General features: G+C 44.7%; 1 protein-coding gene across 1 annotated transcript in view; it reads left to right on the top strand.

Moving 5' to 3' along the window:
- The first annotated feature begins 318 nt into the window (after window positions 1–318).
- The window catches only part of TMEM45A (transmembrane protein 45A), a 30,671-nt gene continuing 12,246 nt past the window's right edge, over window positions 319–18,743 (top strand). The window contains exon 1 of the mRNA XM_074947229.1: window positions 319–627. The gene's annotated coding sequence lies outside the window, so the exon portion shown is untranslated. The remainder of the gene's footprint in view (window positions 628–18,743) is intronic.

Below are 18,743 nucleotides of genomic sequence, written 5' to 3'. Positions count from 1 at the left end.
GAGTGAGCCTGCCAGTTTCCATGTCTGAGCCCGGGGGGCAGAGACCGTGCCGTGAGCCCGCAGTCTGGGATTGGCTCTCTGCACACATTCAAGATCCCAGAGAGGCGCCCCTGCCCAGACGCTCCCCCCTCCCCGCCGCTCAGTGCCACATCACTCCAGCCTCCGCCGTCCCGCCCTCCCCCTGCAGAGGGCGGCTGGCCGGACCGCTGCACGCCGGCCCGGGAGCCCAGAGACTGACGGCGCCGGGAGCCCATGGGAAGGCGCCGAGAAGGCAGCGCTCCCAATGAAAGGCAATCGGGGGGCGGTGCAGACAGGCGGCGCTGGACTTTAGCGGCCAGCGGTGCAGCCAGCTGAGGGACAGCTGGGCAGCTGCGGTGGGGCGGGGGGGCCCGCATCCTCTGCAGACGACAATTTGAGGCGTTCTCTACGTGCTGCGAAGAGGACGCGGGGGAAGGGGGTGTTCATGTTTCACTCCCACTCGGAGATGGGAGGCGGCGGGGACTCGGCGCACAGCTGGACGGTAAAGGTGGCTGGAGAGCAAGGCAACAGCCGCAGATTGGTCTCACTTCAAGTTTAAACGGGCAAGACAGCGGGAGGAAGAAATTGCAAAGAAACAGACCAAGATAGGTAAGGGGTTGCTTAATATATGTTAAAACTTTGTACCGGCTGTGGGGAGGGAAGAAATCAGTCCGTGCCTCAAAGCAGATGCCGCCGGCCCCTGCACGAGAGCCTCCGACTTAAAAGCATTTGAGCGGCTGTAACGGTGTTCCCTGCATGCATCCCCCAAATTATTTGCTTTTAAATCCTGGTGTGCTGTCTGCTGGGTGGGCAGCATTTCTTTCGAGGAGGAGGGTTGCATCCAGCAACGTGTGCTCTCAAACACTGCCTTCCTTACTCTAGACTAGTGTCTTGCATTCTCTCCCTTGTACAAACACTTTCAAACAAGCCACCCCTGATTAATCAGACTAGTGTGGACTAGTGGTTAGAGCAAAGGACTAGGAGTTTTGTTTCCTAGATTCTTGGGTACTATTCCTGGCTCTGGGTAGTTGCTCTGAGGACTAATCGACATCCTTAACTTTTGTTGAGATCCTCTGCTGAAAAATGAGAAGTGCATAGCAGGAGAACTGAGGGATAGCAGAGCACCCTCATTTATGACCTGTGCAATGTGTCTGTTATAGGCAAGCGGTACTGACACTCAGTCTAGAGTACATTCAGATACTACATATCTCTTACTTTTTTATGGGATTCTATAATAATGCGCTTCATTTTAAATGCATAAATATTCTGAACTATTCCATTTAAAGCGTGGGTCACTTCTTACTTCAGTTACTATAAATCATTTACATCAGCAATTCTGAATCATGAAATGGAGGCTGCTGAAAATATTATGGATATCAATGAAACAAATCCTACTTAGTTTTAAGTGGCTGGCACTGTTTACCTTTCTCCCTCATTCTTGGGTCTTTCAGGTTGAGAGAAATCTGTGTTTCGTCTTCAGTTTCTAGCTGAAAGAATTGAATTGGAATTTAATAACCATCACTTATTAAATGTTAGAAACTCCCAAACTACCAGGCTTCCTATTTTACTTTATTTTGTTTAAAATCTCTGAGTGCTCCATGTTATTCCAGTTTTCAGAAATCACTCATTCTCCTCCTCTGATAGTTCTATAACTGTATACGTTCATGTTTCAGAGTAGCAGCCCTGTTAGTCTGTATCCGCAAAAAGAAAAGGAGGACTTGTGGCACCTTAGAGACTAACAAATTTATAATTTGTTAGTCTCTAAGGTGCCACAAGTCCTCCTTTTCTTTTTGTATATGTTCACTGAATTGCATATTTCAAATATTTTTTTACCTTTTTAGTAGGCAGTTTTTAGAATTTTCAGCAGTTGGCAACTGAAATGCACAAGAAGTTAAAGTTTTAAAGCATTTTATACCTCTGCATTTTTAAATCAGAGTTTGAGTGATCATTTTGTATTTGCACACCTGCTACTTGTGTTTTGTCCGATGTTATAACTTTATTCTGATAGTATTATGATCTTATGTAACTGTTTTTGTTCATCTGTTGAATAATGGCACATACTGTAGTTTGAAAGTCACCATAAGTAGGTCACGATTGTAAATAGAAATGTGTTGGTGTTGCTTTTGAGGACAGATTGATCATTCACACTAAAATCACCTTTTCTAATTCAAATTAGAGCTGGATGAAATTTTGTCAGTGAATAGTTTATTTGCTGAGAAACATGGTTTTGGTTGACCTGAAACTAGTCAATGTGTTGAGTTCACTGAATAGTTTTGACCGGACTGAAAAATCAAAATGTTTCAGTAACGTCAAAATGAAACATTTGATTCTGAGCCAACTCAGTTTTTGTTTTACTTCGTAATTTGCTGAAAATATTAAAAAGAAGTTGTTTTCAGTTTGACCCAAATGAAACTTTTTTCAATTCTTTGGAATTGCCAGCGACCTGAATAATCCATTTTTCGCCCTGCTCTAATTCAAATGTCTTACAACATTCAGCATTACTTAGGTAGGCTTTCACCATATTTATCCTCTGTGGGTGGAGTAGGTTAATATTAGAGATATTTTTGGTCTGTGGAGAATATGGGTGGAAACAAGGAGAATTACTGTAGGGGTAGAATAGTAAAATGGAGTGAATGATTGAAGCTATCTTTGGATAAACTTTATTTTTGACTTACTGTTGGCTGTTTTCTGTCTTCTCTTGAATATTGTACCTTTCTGTGACTATCCCTTTTTTCATTTACAGCAGCAAGTGGCCAGAGCAGTAGCATCAAAAGATTTAAAGGCCTTCTCCAGTTCATTAGTCTTAAGACACTGTTGAACCAGGATTTGTCAATGGCAAAACTCCTATTGATGCCAGTGGGAACAGGATAGGATGGCCTGTCTTCTGTTCCTTAGTCACCACAGAGCCATACCGTATTTAGTTATAGCAGAGAGCAATAGAGATTATTATCCTCCTCCCTTCTTAGATGCTCACTAGACTGGACAAAACTCCTGTGGCCTTGGTAATTTGCTTGGCAGACTTTCCACACATAAGTAAGCAGACTCCATTAAAAGCTCTTAGTTTGTACTGTGCAAAGAAATGAGTGCTACACCCATTCTTTACTACAGGGCAGGGTACAGTACAGGCCATGCTTAAGAGTCCAGCTCCACCTTTCTTCCCAATGGAAAAGAAAAAAAAGCTGTAGGTATGATCATAATAATATGTTCACTTGTTAATCGGAGTGCCAGGCTGATTCTTGGTCACTCTTTTTTCCAGGTCAGGAAGTGGGTTAACACTTCATTCAAATTGCTGAGCCTGTGTAATTCTTTTCACCTCACTTCTTCAGCACTAACTTTTTAACTAGGCTAAGCCTGGACTAGGACATCTTATAACTTTGTATTTCCCTATATTGTTGTGCCTGTTGCTTTCTCTACAGGGGCTCAGAGTCAAGACACGTCTAAAATTGGGGCCTGTTGAAGTCAGTGATGATGCTTGGCTGTATCTTGGAGGAACATTTGGCCTATTACTTGTAGCCATTGATTTGGTTAATCTATTAAGACCTTATCCTGTGGCTACTCTGTGGGTAGCATTCTCACCGTCTTCAATAGGGTTTCTGCCTGAAGAAGGGCTGCAGCATTGAGCCCTCTTATGCTCTAGCCATCATTTTGGAGGATTTTTCATTTCCTACTAATGTTACTATCATTACCAAATGCCCATGTAGTCACTACAAGGTCCAAGGTGCTCTGTTAAACAGGGAATATCCCTGCTTCTGGGGTTCATATGCCTGGGGTGCAATGGGCTTACTTACAGGTCAGGTTTTCAAACTTAACAATACTGTTTGTGTGGTGTGCCCAGGCCTTCTTCCTCCATCTCTCTTCCCTGCCCCATATGGCTTTTTGCATCTCCTCGCAGTAGTGCCTGCCAGGGGCAGTATGCTTATTCAGCTGCATGAGGGTCAGCACGCTGAGCGCACTGTCTCTCACAGGCCTTATCTTGAGGAGAAGACTTCCAACAGCAGAAAAACATGAGTCTCATGGAAGAGGGAGGGGAACAGGCTATGCCACTGGGCCTAGCCTCAGCTCACATGAGTGCTCCTGCTCGTCTCAGCCCAAGTGTTTTGCTGGATGGAGCTGGCCTGATGGCAATTAGCCACGTGGCAGTCTCCTGCTCTCCCATTACACTGTGTTTGTTCAGTACCTAGCATAATGGGGTCCTGGTCCATGGCAGGAACTCATAGGAGCTACCATAATACAAATAAATAATAACAGGGCAGTATCACCAGCCTCAAGCATTCAAAACTCATGGGTCAGGCCCCTCAAAATTATGAGACTCAAACATACATTTTTGGCCTTTTTATTTGTCTTCTGTTTTCTGAGCTGTTAGTGTTCATGTTTTTCAGCTTTTCTCCACAGCCATGAAAGTTAGAAACGTTTTCTAAATGAAAGCTAAGATTCTCACATGAGTTTGGAAGCTGGGGCTTTGAGAAAAACACTCAATATTGTGAGACTTGTTCTGTAATCACAAGAGTTAGCAACACTGCAGTGCAGTCTTCCATGAGGAATCTAGAACGCATTTGGGGTGGCTTAGGTGTCTCCCCTCTCTCCTGTTCCTAACCTCATTTGCTTTTAGCAGCAGAAGGTGACAGTAATCAACTGGCATGAGCATCACCTGCTGCTCACTCTGCTTTCAGGCTGGTTCACGGCCAGCTGCTGTAGCCTGTGGTGCAGCAGTGCCGTCTTTGAGAATGTTGACAAGAACAGTCAAACAGGCTATGGCCCTGTCTATCGCTGAGGTTAGTCCTGATTCAGCAGTAGCAGCCAGCAACCAGTATAGCTGCTGCCCAGGGAAACCTGAAATGTAGATGAGGAAAGCTGCCAATTGTACAGGATGAGTTAATTTTGCTTGAAACAGGAGTAAGAAGAAATGGTGTAAATCATAGCTTTCTTTGTCTACTGCAGATGCTGGACACAGATTGCTAAATCCCAAGTATTGACAAAGTAATGACATCGCATGCTCTATGTGTTATTGACTGTAGTGTGGTTCAGGAAGGAATTTCTTTTTTCCACTTCTGCTCATAAGTTTCCCATGTTGACTTTTCATCTTTCCCTGCAGCATCACGTGTTGGCCAATCCTGGAGCAAGCATACTGGAGCTGATGGTAAAAAGTTTGTAAAATACTAAGTGTGCAAGTATAAATTGGAATGAATCATCTGGTGAACCTGGAGATAACAAGAGTCATTATATTGTTTATTATAGCCCATAAATGTACTAAGTGCTTCAAAGATGGCTCCTACTTCATAACACAATCTAAATTGTAGATAGACAACAACCTCTAGGATGACAGACCGAAGCGAGGGATGTGGTGAGGAAGCCAAGGTTTATTGTAATGAGGTTACACGGGTACTCAGTTTATACAAGCCCACATCAGGGATTTGGAGCAATCAAATTTCTGAATTGCTCCATTCCAGCTCCGCTCCGGCACCAATAGTGACTGCTCCAGCTCCGCTCCGACTCCGCTCCGCGCTCCGACTCAAATTAGTTTTTAACTAAATAAAAAAGTGCATACTGTAATTTTGAAAAAACATTATTTTTATTCAGAGTTTTAAAACAATTTAAATGTCATCAACAGTGATGCAAACTAGAATCATTCATAATTTATTCTCTAAAAAATTATTGAAGCAATCAAGTCGTCTTTCATAGTCTGCCACAAATCATTTAAAATTAATTTTAAAGCCAAAAGCAGTCGCTCTACACTAGCTTGAGTTGTTGGCATGCTCGAAGCAATTCTACAGGCAGCCTGAATGCGGTGTGGGTAGCTGTGCATGACCTCAAAAACAGACTTAACTTTTAGCCTACCAATAGACTCCATCGCCTCACAATCTTGAATAATGCTTCATTACAATTATGAATCGCAGAAACTCGCCGGCGTCTTTCTTATTTATCCAATTCCTTGTCGAAGGCATCATCTTCTGAAGAATTGGTGCTTGAATGATCTCCATTTCCCTGTGATGGTTGAAGACGTCTCAGGGATGGACGCTCGAACAAGTTCAGAGTGGAGACAGAAATTTGAGAACAGCCTGCTATTTCTGAAGGATGTGAACTTTCTGAAACCGCAAATTCGATTGTTGATGACTCCTTTTGTTGTGTTTCATTTTCTTCAACCGAGTTCAAATGTAGCAATGGATTTTGTTTTTTGAGTCACTGAGCAATATCAAGGAGCCCTTCCTTTGCCTTTGGTATTTCCCTTGAGGTAAGAAGAATCCGATACTGTGGGTCAACATAAACTCCATCAAGGAAATGAATATTGTCAAAAAGCTTCTCTTTGCGTTTCTGCATGGAGGATAGAATTTCTTCTGCAATTTGTCCACCATTTTCTTGCAAGAATTTGGACAGTTTTCGCCATTCCTTCATTAAAACTCCTGGGGTTACATTGGCAGCTTGAAGATTCACGGTTGTTTGGTTTGGCTTTGCCAAGAGGTCTCGCAGGTTCTTCACTTCGTCCCATTCAGCTTTTGTTAACTTGCGTTCTCTTGTTCCAGCAGCAGCCACTTGTTCACAGTAAGATTGAAAAACGAGAAGCCGATCAGTCATTGCAAATGTTGAACCCCAGCGAGTCACAGTATCCAATGATTGAGTTAGCCCATGTAGATCAAGCAGAACTCTTCGAATACTTGGGGTTCGTAGTTTGACAACGACTTGTCGAATTTTTGCCAGAAATTTCTTCGCATGTTCTTTGTTCAGTCCATCCCAGATTGCCAACTGAAGAGTGTGAATACCACACTTCATCAGTTGGACTTCTGAGTCGTCCTCATGAAGCCATGTTGGAAGTATGAGGCTACGGTCATGAACCCATTGCGCAGCAGCATCCATGTTGAGTTCAATTTCATCCATTCCTTTAGTTCCTTCATCAGGCAAAATAGCTTCAGTTCTGTCCACATCCCTGTGCTCAGAGGTAGAAATGGTTTAATTGTCCTAGCTGAAATTTTTGATGGCACACGTCATGTTTGCTGCATTGTCAACGCAGATGTTCAGCACTTGCATTTCATTGATCCCAAATTTTCCTAAAATAGCTTTTACTTGACTTTTCACGTATGAAGAATTGTGACCCTTCAGTGTCGATTATGTCCAAGGTTTTTACCACAGCTTTGTCTTTTCCTTCTTCGTAGTACTGAGCATTGATTACAAGGAAATTTCTGTTTCCACGCGTTGCCGCATCCATTTTCAGGTAGCACAATTTTTGCTCCAAAGCTTCCTTGAGCTCTTCGTGACCAGACTCAGCTGTGCTGACAACTAAATGACGAACCGCATCGTGCCCCGTCGAAACGCCAAGCTGCCGACCCATTTCACCTGCAATTTTTGGAATCCTTTGTTCTTTACCCGGAAGGTAGTGAGCGGTGTTGAACTCAAGCAAACCATTTCCATCAGCCCCGCACGGAAAGTATTGGCATCCATGGTGACTGTAACCTTTGAGGACTTCAGGTCAAGTTTTGTTTGCTCAATTTTGGGTTTCTTTTCAGATGAAGCTCCACAACAAATCTTTTCTCCAGGAGTTTTCAAAGAGCCAGATGAACGTCATTTAGCTGTGTCAGCTTTCTGTTTTGCCTAATCTTCCGGGTCCTTTTTTGTAACCAGAGCTGCATAGTTTTCAGGATGGTTACGTTTTACCTGCTGCCAAAGGTTGAAACTTTTCATGGCACTTGCTTCACTTATCTTGAAGCTACATGGTTTGAGCTTGTCATTCACTTCCTTTTCCACCTTGCACATTGCCAATTTCCTCTTTGCTTTTCCCAAAAGCCAAAATTTGGGCTTTTCAAATTCAAAAGTAAAGACATTGTTGAGATCCTTTTCCGTAAATCAGCTATCAATCATGGGGGGCAGATTTGATTTTTTTGTTGAAGCCATAGCCAAATCTTCTCGTGCTGTTACCGCATCCAAATGTTTCTTGTTATCATCTTCAAAAAGCAATGAACAAAAGCATTACATTTTTTTATAAGGTACCTGCTTGTGATATCTTAACCACTTAAGGTACTTCGAATTTATTTTGGATTTTCTGGACAAAAATGATCGCATTTTCTTTTTACACAAAATTATTATTAAAGTATATTTTAATATTTTAACATTTCTTGCCGTTTTAATGAAGTAAGAAGTATTTTAATATACATAATTAATATAAATTTTTATTTATAAATTGCAAGTTAGTTTTTCTTATGAAATTTTGTGGTAAAAATATTCGAAATATTTTCCAAGTTTTTAATTAATATCTCAAAAATGCTTTAATATACATATATCAATGAAATTTGGTATGTGCCATAGCGTTTGCTATTCTACAACATTAATTGTTGGGAAGTAACGAGGCTACACGTTACAAAGTTGAAAATAAGCTTTAACGGGAAAGCAGATTCAAATTGCAAGCACAGTCCTTTTAGTAAAGAGAGGAAATTTTTGGAAATATGTTTTTGCTTCATCAGCCTGAATAGATTATACAAGACAGAACCTGTTATTTGCTCTATCTTGTATAATGTTTCCAGCCTGATGAAGGAAAAACATATTTCCAAAAATTTCCTCTCTTTACTAAAAGGACTGTGCTTGCAATTTGAATCCGCTTTCCTGTTAGTTTATTTCCAACGTTCTATCATACAACATCATTCAAATAAAATTATTTAAACTACAGGCGCGATGAACTGGGGGGACTGGGCCAAGTTTATTTAACATTTTTTAAATCTTCGACTGTTTAACAGATACGACCCTGTAATATGATTTAATGCTAAAACATGCATTAAAATGGTACTCTTAATTTATTTTGTATAATTAATAGTTTCTGAGAAAACTGTTTAAAAATTTTAATCTGCTTAGATGCTTAGAATGATACAAACAATTTTACTTATTATTTATTTTTCAACTTTGGAACCATAAATTTTAAGCGTAATAATAAATAATCAAAAATTATTAACTGATTATGGAACATAATAGTACCACTCGTAGCCAGTGGCAGTCGACGACAAGCCTTTCTTGAAATATGAAATAAAAATGACCAACCACCAGTTCGGGATGCCTATGGTTTTAATAATTTTGGATAATGTAATATGGTAGCACATACTAACGCTAAGACACAGGCATAATTTCATTACTTTATTGAAGCGTTTTTGAGATATTAATCAGAAATTAACTTTTCATCACCTTAGGAAGAATTTTAGGACACGTGTTCATAGAAACGTTTTTTCTTAAAATGACCTAAGGATTCACCCCCAAAGATGTGTTGGACATTTTCCAATCACTCTGGATATATCACAAAAATCACTCCTAATTTATGTAAAAATGTTTACTGTATATTTATATGCCTGCTGCACACAACTTTTTCAGTAAATTTAAAATTACAAACAATGCTACCAGAAGACCATTGAACAGATGACATATAAAATAAGTCCGCCAGAGTGATATGGGAGCATGTACAAATGAACAATTGTACCGGTAACGGGAGCCTGTGTGAGAAATGAGCTTAAGTGGTTAATATCTCTTGTGATACCTTAATATATCAATAAACAAAAACATTTTTTTTTGCAATATACCTGTTTTGATATCTTAAATGTTGCATCTTGCGTCACACTTTTCTGTAATCGCAGTACTCAGCGCGTCTCGTTGATCAACCCTTCCGAAAGAAGTATCTAACTATCTAACTAATCTACACGAGTACGTTCTCGCCTAACCTTGACACAAGGGTGGGAGCAGTCTGCAGCGTTGCCGGGTGTCTCATAATTATTTGATTCTTTAATAAAACATATCTCCAGAAAACTTTGTAATTTTGTATCTGTACATCAAATCTTGATTTCAGCTGAAGTGAGAATAACTGTGATATATTACGTAAAGTGCTAAAGTAGATGTTGATATCAGTTGTTATACAGTCTGAAACTTTTTGGCATCTTCAGGACTTTCTTGCTAAATATCATTCATTTTGGATTGAAAATGGGGAAAAAAAACCAGGAGCAGTGGAGCAGTCAAGATTTTCTGTGCTCCAGCTCTGCTCCAGCTCCGGGCACAAACCTGCAGCTCCACTGCTCTGTGCTCCAGCTCCGGGCTCCGCTCCAAAGCCCCGCTCCACATAGTGTGTGTTTGTATTGCTTATCACAGAATTAAGTTTTCAGAGATTTAAATGGGTAGAGTAGCAGCTTTGCAGGCCAATGTCAGGCGAGTGTTCTATGAAAAGAGGTCATCATGGGGGTGGGTTGGGAAGAGCAGATGCTTGTGGGAGAAGTGGCTGGAGGGGACACCAAGGCTGGCACCACTGGAGTATCTACATGCACACTTCATTCAACTTGAACAATGAATATACAGATCAGTTTTACATTCTGGTTCTCATGTACTGTATGATGCTGTAATGTTTAGGTTTCACAGGCTGCAGGGGAATCGTTAAATCCAAACACAGGTTTTTAAACCTTTCTACTTATCTTAAATTTGAAAAATCTTAATTTTGCAACCTGACATAATATCTTTTTGTTTTAAGATGTTATATTTGCCCTGATAAAACTGATTTAAGAGCTACTGATACCTCCTAGGAAAAATAACAACTAGTTAGAGGCACCTTTGCCTGTCATATCATGAATGTGTCTGATCAGAGATAGTTGCATGAAAATTGGGTCTTCATTCTGAAGAGTGTATGTGTTCCGGCTGCTTATTCTAAGGTGCGTGTACCCTGCAAAATTAAGTATTCCGCACTTGAAATCTTAATGCTCTCGCTGGTGTCAGACTCTACAGTAATTAGTTGTGATACTGCAAATAGAGAATTATGATTTCTGGTTAGAAATAAGATGGAACCACCTCTCAGTAGATGGAGGTACTTCCTCCTCCAAAAACAGTGCTTCCTAGAGTCTCCCCTTAGACCCTAAAAAATAGCCTGGACTGAAAGTTCAAAACATATCAAGATTAGTCAGTTTCCTAACCGTTCGTGTTGTATATGCTCATATTTTTTTTAAATGGTTGCAATTCCGTTGTTTTTGTCTTTCCTTTCAGAAAGAACCTGAAAGTGGACATATAAAATATAATGCCTTTACTTCAGAGCACTTTACAGACTAACTGTTAAAGTGCCACAAAAGTGCCAAGTGCAGTGTTAACTATACAGGAGGTCTTTGGTGTATTACAGCTACTTGTCACATTTTATTTTTTAAATGAGCTCTCTTGACAGCTGCATTGTGTTATGAGATCCATTCCTCTGAAACACTCATAATATTGTAAATTGGCTGCAAGGGAATTCTGTGGTTCATAAAACTGATTCTAATACTGTCCAAATTATATGTTCTGCCATATTACTTCTCCCAAGATGGGCTTTGACTTCAAAGTCATCAGCTGAGATAACAAAGCCTTCTCTTCTCTTGGCATCTTGCTAGCATGTGCACCAGCAATGCTTGGTGTGTGAGCATGCATGGAATTCTAAGGAGTCATAGGATTATAGTGGCCAATATGGCTTAGTATATTGTTTGTCCTTTTTGTGGACTGTGTGATTTCTGGTTGAGCAAGAGGTATTTATAATGCCACAGAGACTGTTCAGTGAAGTGACTTTAGTTGGATTAGAGACAACTAGGAAGACTTATTTCTTCAGGGAGGGAATAGGGAACTGAAATTGCTAGCACAAGACCAAAACCAGTGTGCCTAAGGCAGGTATTGTGAAGAACTCCAAGTTAGCATTTTGTGGCACTTGGAAATAAGTTATTCTATGAAGGTCCAAGTGATCATCAAATTGTAGAACTAGTCAGATTGTAGAGCCATGCTCCTTCTAAATAAAATAAAATATATATAAAAAACCAATAATATCCAGTGAAATCACAAAGTTGAACTTGCTCTTTACATTTTTGTTTCCTGTGATAATTTAGTGCTTAATGAAAGGTTCCAAATTGGCAAATTGATTGACATCCTATATCTGCAGAGCAGCAGCTGCTTTGACAATGAGAGCTAATGGAAGAGAAGAAGCTTGTAGTGGAATAAGTCTGTGTTGTCCCTGGATTTCTTCCTGAGATGATGTGGCTATATGGGAACAGGAGCAGATGCAGCAGGGTTGGGTGAAGGTGGACTGAAGAGTTGAGGAGACTTGGAGTGAGGGGCCATCACTGGAGGATGAGGAGTTGATGGATTGGAGGCACTAAAAGGGTTAGGAGATAGATACAGCTGTGTGATCTGAGCAGGGAATGAATTATTTTCTTCTGCACAAAGGTGGTGCTGCTGGATTGCAGATCTTTCTTGTACCTAAATTGTAATTGCGGGAGAGAATTTTTTTAATGCAAAGTACATGTTTTGAAAAAAGAGAAAAGGAAGACAACAAACTTCCCCACCCCTTCAACTGGAAACTTACATGCTGGGACATGGGTATGGACTCACAGAAGTAACTGACTCATGAAGAGGAGCAGTCTGAGCCCAGGACTGGGAGATGAGTGCTTGAGTTCTAATTCTGACACTTATGCTCTCATGGTCGCCTTGGGTAAGTCAGTTAGGCCAAATATTTCAGGAATGTCTAGTGCTTTTCCCTGTCCAACTTGAGGCACCTTGGGCCTCAATTTCATAAGCATATAGCATCTCTCATTTCAACTGAATTTAAAAGGGAGCTACAGATACTCAGCACCTCTGAAAATGTGGCTCAAGGTCTAATAGGCACCCAAAACCAGTGATCCTGTCTAAAAATATGGGCTTCCACCTCTGTGCCACAGTTATCCTTGACCTAGGATCAGTATTACCGGTATTGCCACACTTGTTATCACCTCCAAAAGTAGCCCTATGGGAGCACATTTTCAGAGCTGTGTGTAGGTGATCAGCAGCATGATGCTCATTGACTTTGAAAGCTTCATCTCTGCTTAATGTATCAGAAACATGGGATAAAACACACTTTTACTGCTAAGGCATCTTCATCTCTAGTTCATCCGACAGTACTTCATGAACTAGCTGAAGCAATCTTGGAACCATTAGCAATTATATTTGAGAACTCCAGGAAGACAGGTGAGGTCCCAGAAGACCAGAAGAATAATAGGGTTATAAGGAATAGCCAGCATGGATTTGTCAAGAAAAAATCATGCCAAACCAACCTAATTTCCTTCTTTGGCAGGTTTATTGGCCTAGTGGATGGGGGAAAGCAGTAGCCATCATATATCTTGATTTTCCTAAGGCTTTTGACACAGTCCTACATGACATTCTCCATAAGTAGGGCTCTGTGTCTGTCACGGAGGTCGTGAAAGTCACCTATTCCGTGACTTTCTGCAACCTCCATGACTTCTGCAGTGGCCTGTATGCCTGACCCCAGGGCCGCCCAATCAATTGGCTGCTGCTGGAGTGGACCCGCAGCCTGCTGCACTGACTGCTGCTCTGGTGGCCTCGGGGCGAGCTGCACCAGCTGCTGCTGGAGCGAATCTGCAGCCAGCCGCCAGGATGTCCCCACAGCCAGCCGCACCGGCTGCTGCTGGAGCAGCCCCGGAGTCAGCCGCATCGACTGCTGCTCAGGCGGCCCCGGACAGCTGGCTCTGGGGGCCATCCCAGCAGCAGCTTCCCTGGGGCGCCTTTTCCCCCCCTGCAGCAGCACCCCCCCCCCACCGCCCCAAGATTTAGTCAGGAGTATTTATAATATATGTCATGGATAGGTCACAGGCCCTGAATTTTTGGTTATTGCCTGTGACCTGTCTATGACTTACTAAAAATACCCATGACTAAATTAAATTGTAGCCTTACCCATAAGCAAACTCAGGAAATGTGGTCTGGATGAAATTATTATAAGGTGGGTGCACAACTGGTTGAAAGACCAATCTCAAAGAGTAGTTATTGATGGTTCATTGTCTAACTGGGGGGAAGTATCTGGTGGGGTTCCACAGGGGTGAGTCCTGGGTCCAATACTGTTCAATATTTTCATGAATGACTTGGATAATAGAGTGGAGAGTGTGCTTATAAAATTTGTGGGGTGACATCAAGTTGGGAGGAGTTGCACACTGTGATGGGGAGTACAAACCCCACACTGAGCAACAAGGGCTTAAGGGCTCATTTTGGGCTCAGCCAGCCCCACCCCGCCACACCTGTAGCAAATGCTCCATCTGCTGGAGGAATGAAAAGGCAGCGAATTAGCTCAGTTGGTGAGCAGTGCTGAAGGTGAGCAGACCTGATGCTCACAGCTCCCGCAGAGCAGAGCAGAGTGAAACCTAAAGGCTCTGATGCAGCTGCCCAAAGGGGCCCTCTGTGAGGAAAGGGAGGACCCTCGGTAGAGACAAGCAGAGAGGGAAGTATTCTGTGGCCTTGGACAGTGGTGACTCCCTCTTGCTTCCCTGGGATTTGGATTTTCCCATCAGGCGAAGGCCTGGACTGAGGTGACCCCAACAGGGGAGATGAGAGGAAGAGGCCCAGGGAGGACATCCTTAAGTAATCTTGGTTGCCAGGTTACTGGTAGCTAAAAGGGCCCTGGGTCAGAGCCCGGTAGATGGCGAGGGCCCAGTCCAGCTCCCCTCCCCACAACCCCCTTGGCAGTCTGCGGTTGTGGCTGTGACCACTAGGCCACGCTTCCCAACCAGACCCTGAGTAGAGACCATTACAACTGGTGGAGAACACGGATATTTGATCCCACCCCTGAGAGAAGGGGAGATCGACTGACCTAGGCGTCCAAACAGCCTGATTTAGAACAATGTGGGCTGGTTGGCCAGCAACGATGGAGTTGGAACGGTTGCTGAAATGGATGCCCAAGAACCAGTAGCAGCAGCAGCAGGTGGCCCAGCAACAGCAGCAGCAACAACTCCTGCAGCAAATGACCGCCCAGTAGCAGCAACTGGTTCGGGACTTAGGGGCCGAACAACAGCAAAGGTTAGTTCAACAAGTTGTGGCGTTGATGCAGTCCCAGGAGCGTCCCCATTAGGGGACCTGGGCCCAAGCCTAGGAGCCTGGCCGGTACCCGTGGAGCTCACAAAGATGGGCCCTGAGAAAGACCCCGAGGCTTTTCTGACAACATTTGAGTGGGTGGCTATAGCTGCGCAATGGCCATCTGACCAGTGGGCCATGCTGCTGGCACCCTACCTAATGGGAACGGCGCAGGCCGCATACTTGGGACTGGATGCAGAGAGCACCCAAGACTACCCCCAGGTCAGAGCAGCCAACTTGGACTACCTCGACATTACTGAGGAGACCTTCGCCAGAGGTTCTGGGGGGAAAGGTACCGTCCAGGTGCCCAGCCCCGGGTTGTCGCCCAGAAACTGAGATCTGTGTTGGAGATGGCTAGAGCCTGAAGGGCGGACCGGAGTAGTGATGGCTGAACTCATCCTGGTGGAGCAGTTTGCCCAAATCCTCCTGAAAGGGGGTAGGGACTGAGTACTCAGACATCGACCAGAGTCACTTACCGATACTGTGAGATTGAGGGAAAACTATCTGGCAGCTGAGATGGCTCTAACTCCCACTTCCGAGCCGTTGCTTGACTCCAGAAGGGCTCCTCGACAAAAGGGGGAAGCCAGCCAGGGGAGACAGAAACTAGACAGGGTGCTTCCCAAAGCCCCCACTTATCAGGGGCCCAGCCAGCCTTTGAGCCCAGGGCTAGGAGCCTGGGAGAAGCCCCAGGCCCTCCAGCCCCAGCCTGAACATAAAGTCTGGGGTCCTCAAGCGACTGCCCTGCCCAGAGGCCAGGAAGGGCGAGGGGGCCAAGCACCTTGGGGAAGACAGTCCCTGAGGCCTGGTCTGGACCAGCAGTCTCAGGGCTAACCATGGGGGCCTGTTTCTCCTGTGGGTGTCTGGGCCACCATTATCAGGAATGACCCGATATGGAGTGCAGCTATGGGCAAGTATGGACGGCAGAGAGCCGTGCCCGGAAGTGCACACCAGCAAAATTAACAGTTCCTGTACAAATAAATGGAACTGAGGTAATAGGTCTAGTAGACGTGGGGTGTGGGCAAACCCTGGTCCCCAACTCTGAAGCCCCCAGAGATACCATCTTCCTGCAGAGCATTCACGGGGCTATTAAACCCTATCCCAGTGCCTGGGTAGAGGTCACCATAGGGGATAGCACAAGACCGCTCGTAGTAGGGCTAGCCCCAACCCTAGCCTACCCTGTTATGTTGGGTCGGGATTGGGAGCACTTTTCTGACCTATTGAGGGGATGTAGGCCTGTTCCCTGGAGCCCGAAGGAAGCACCCGGGGGAAGCAGGGCAGACAGGGAACCCTGGCCTGTGACCCTGGCGAGAGTAGGGGAGGAGCAGGACCCCGGGGAGGGGGGTTCCTGCCAAGAGGGAGTGCTGCCGGAAGATGCGCCCAATCAGGGGACGTTACAAATCCCGCTCCTGGAAGGGGAGTTACTGACCCAAGAGATGGATTTTGTGAAGGACCAGAGGGAGGATGAGACCTTGACCCATGCATATGAACAACTCCGAGTGATTAATGGCGAGGTCATAGATCCCCACTGGGCTGCACAGTACCCCCACTTTGAGCTCAAAAAGAAACAATTATATCAGCTGGAAAAGGACCATTGGATGGGCGAAATCCATTCACAATTCCTTGTCCCTCGGCTACATCGGTGAGAAGTCATGTGATTGGCCCATGCCGTCCCCTCCGCAGGCCACCTTGGACAGGAGAAAACTCTGGCTCAGATCTTAGACTGCTTCTTCTGGCTTGGGTACATCAAGAAGTTAAAAACTTCTGTGACTCCTGCCCGGAATGCCAGCTAGTCAGGCCAAAACGGGGGATGAAAGCCCGCCTCGTCCCTCTCCCGGTCATCGATGTCCCCTTCGAACGAATTGTGATAGACCTTGTCGGTCCCTGGAAAAACATGCCACCGGATACAAACACCGATTGGTGATAGATGATTTTGCAACTTGCTATCCAGAGGCAATCCCACTTTGTAACACCAATTCAAAGACTATTGCCACGGAACTTTTGAAAATCTTTGCTCGAGTAAGAGTTCCCCAGGAGATTCTCACTGACCAAGGCACCAATTTCACAGCCCACTTGATGAAACAGGTCTGTGAGCTTTTGAGAATAAGAGCTTCCGTACGTCCGTTTATCACCCACAAACGGATGGCCTGGTTGAACGCTTCAACCGAACCTTGAAGCAGATGGTGAAAAGGTTTATGTCAGAAGACCTCCCACATTGGGATCAGCTGATCCCCCCCCCCCTCCTGTTTGCCATTCAGGAAGTCCCACAATCCTCTACAGGCTTCTCCCCATTGGAGCTCCTGTATGGGAGACGGCCACGGGGAATCTACAACCTGGTCCGGGAGATGTGGGAAGGACAATCTCCGAGAACTCAGAATGTCCTACAGTACATGTTGAGACTCAGGGGGAGACTTGAGACTGTGGGAGCTGTGGCTAAAGAAAACCTCCTCACCTCCCAACAAACCCAGGAATGCTCCTATAACAAGGGAGTGCAGGTACACACTTTCAGGCCAGGCGATCGGGTCCTCCTTCTACTCCTGAGCACTGAGTCTAAACTACTGGCCCAGTGGCAGGGACCCTATGAAATTGTGCACCAAGTCGGACCAGTCAATTATGAGGTTAGACAACCTGACAAATGGAAGCCCATCCAGGTCTATCACATCAACCTGCTCAAGGCGTGGAAAGAACGAGAAAGTCTGTTCATCACCGTGTGCTCCCCAGAGCCAGAACCGGGGCCCCAAGAACGTTACGCCCTGTCCCCAGGGGCTATACAGGTGGGGGAACAACTTTGCCCTGAACAAAGAGCCCAGGTGCAGAGCCTAGTGAAGGCCTTCCCAATGGTGTTGTCCTCCCTACCAGGAAGGACCCACCTCACGCACCATCACATCCAGACTGAACCTGGACAGATCGTCTGGGAGAACCCCTGGCCACTTCACCAGAAAGTGCATGAAGCAGTAAAACAGGAAGTCCAGACCATGTTGGAGCTTGGGGTCATTGAGGAATCCCACAGCGAGTGGTGAAGCCCTGTCTTATTAGTCCCAAAGCCAGATGGCACTGTCCAGTTTTGCATTGACTTCAGGAAGATTAATGCGATCTCCAAATTTGATGCCTACCCCATGCCCCGGGTGGATGAATTACTAGACCGGCTGGGCGAAACTCAGTACATCACCACCTTAGACTTAACAAAGGGGTACTGGCAAATCCCACCCACACCAGAATCGCACGAAAAAAATGCTTTTGTCATTCCATTTGGTCTGTACCAGTTTTGAACGATGCCCTTTGGACTCCATGGGGCACCCACGACATTCCAATGCCAGGTGTTGCAGCCCCATAACTCATACGCGGCAGCCTATTTAGATGATGTAGTCACCTACAGCCGAACCTGGGAAAAATATCTGGCCCAAGTGACGGCTTTGCTCCGCTCCCTGCGACAGGCTGGACTAACAACAAATCCTGCAAAATGTAAAATTGGGAAAGAGGAAACCATCTATCTGGGATACATTTTTGGGAAAGGCCAGATCCGGCCCCTTATAGATAAACTCCAGGCGCTCAAGGACATCCCCACGACCTACCACCAGGAAACAGGTCAGGAGTTTTTTTGGGACTTGCTGGTTACTACCGCTGGTTTGTACCAAGATTCTCGCAGACCTCGTCACGAACGACAGCCCCAAGAAAGCACACTGGTCCGAGGTTGTGAAAAGGCCTTTCAAGAATTGAAAGAACGCCTCTGTACAGAACCAGTCCTATTCAGTCCAGACTTCTCCTAAGAATTCATTTTGCACACAGTTTCTTCCGATGTGGGACTCGGCGCTGTTTTATCTCAGGAAATAAAGGGGGAGGAAAACCCAGTGCTCTATTTGAGCCGCAAGCTGTTCCCACGAGAA

This window comes from Natator depressus, chromosome 1 (assembly GCF_965152275.1).
Source record: "Natator depressus isolate rNatDep1 chromosome 1, rNatDep2.hap1, whole genome shotgun sequence".
In the NCBI taxonomy this organism is placed as follows: Eukaryota; Metazoa; Chordata; order Testudines; family Cheloniidae; genus Natator; species Natator depressus.
This window is presented reverse-complemented; position numbering and strand designations above follow the sequence as displayed.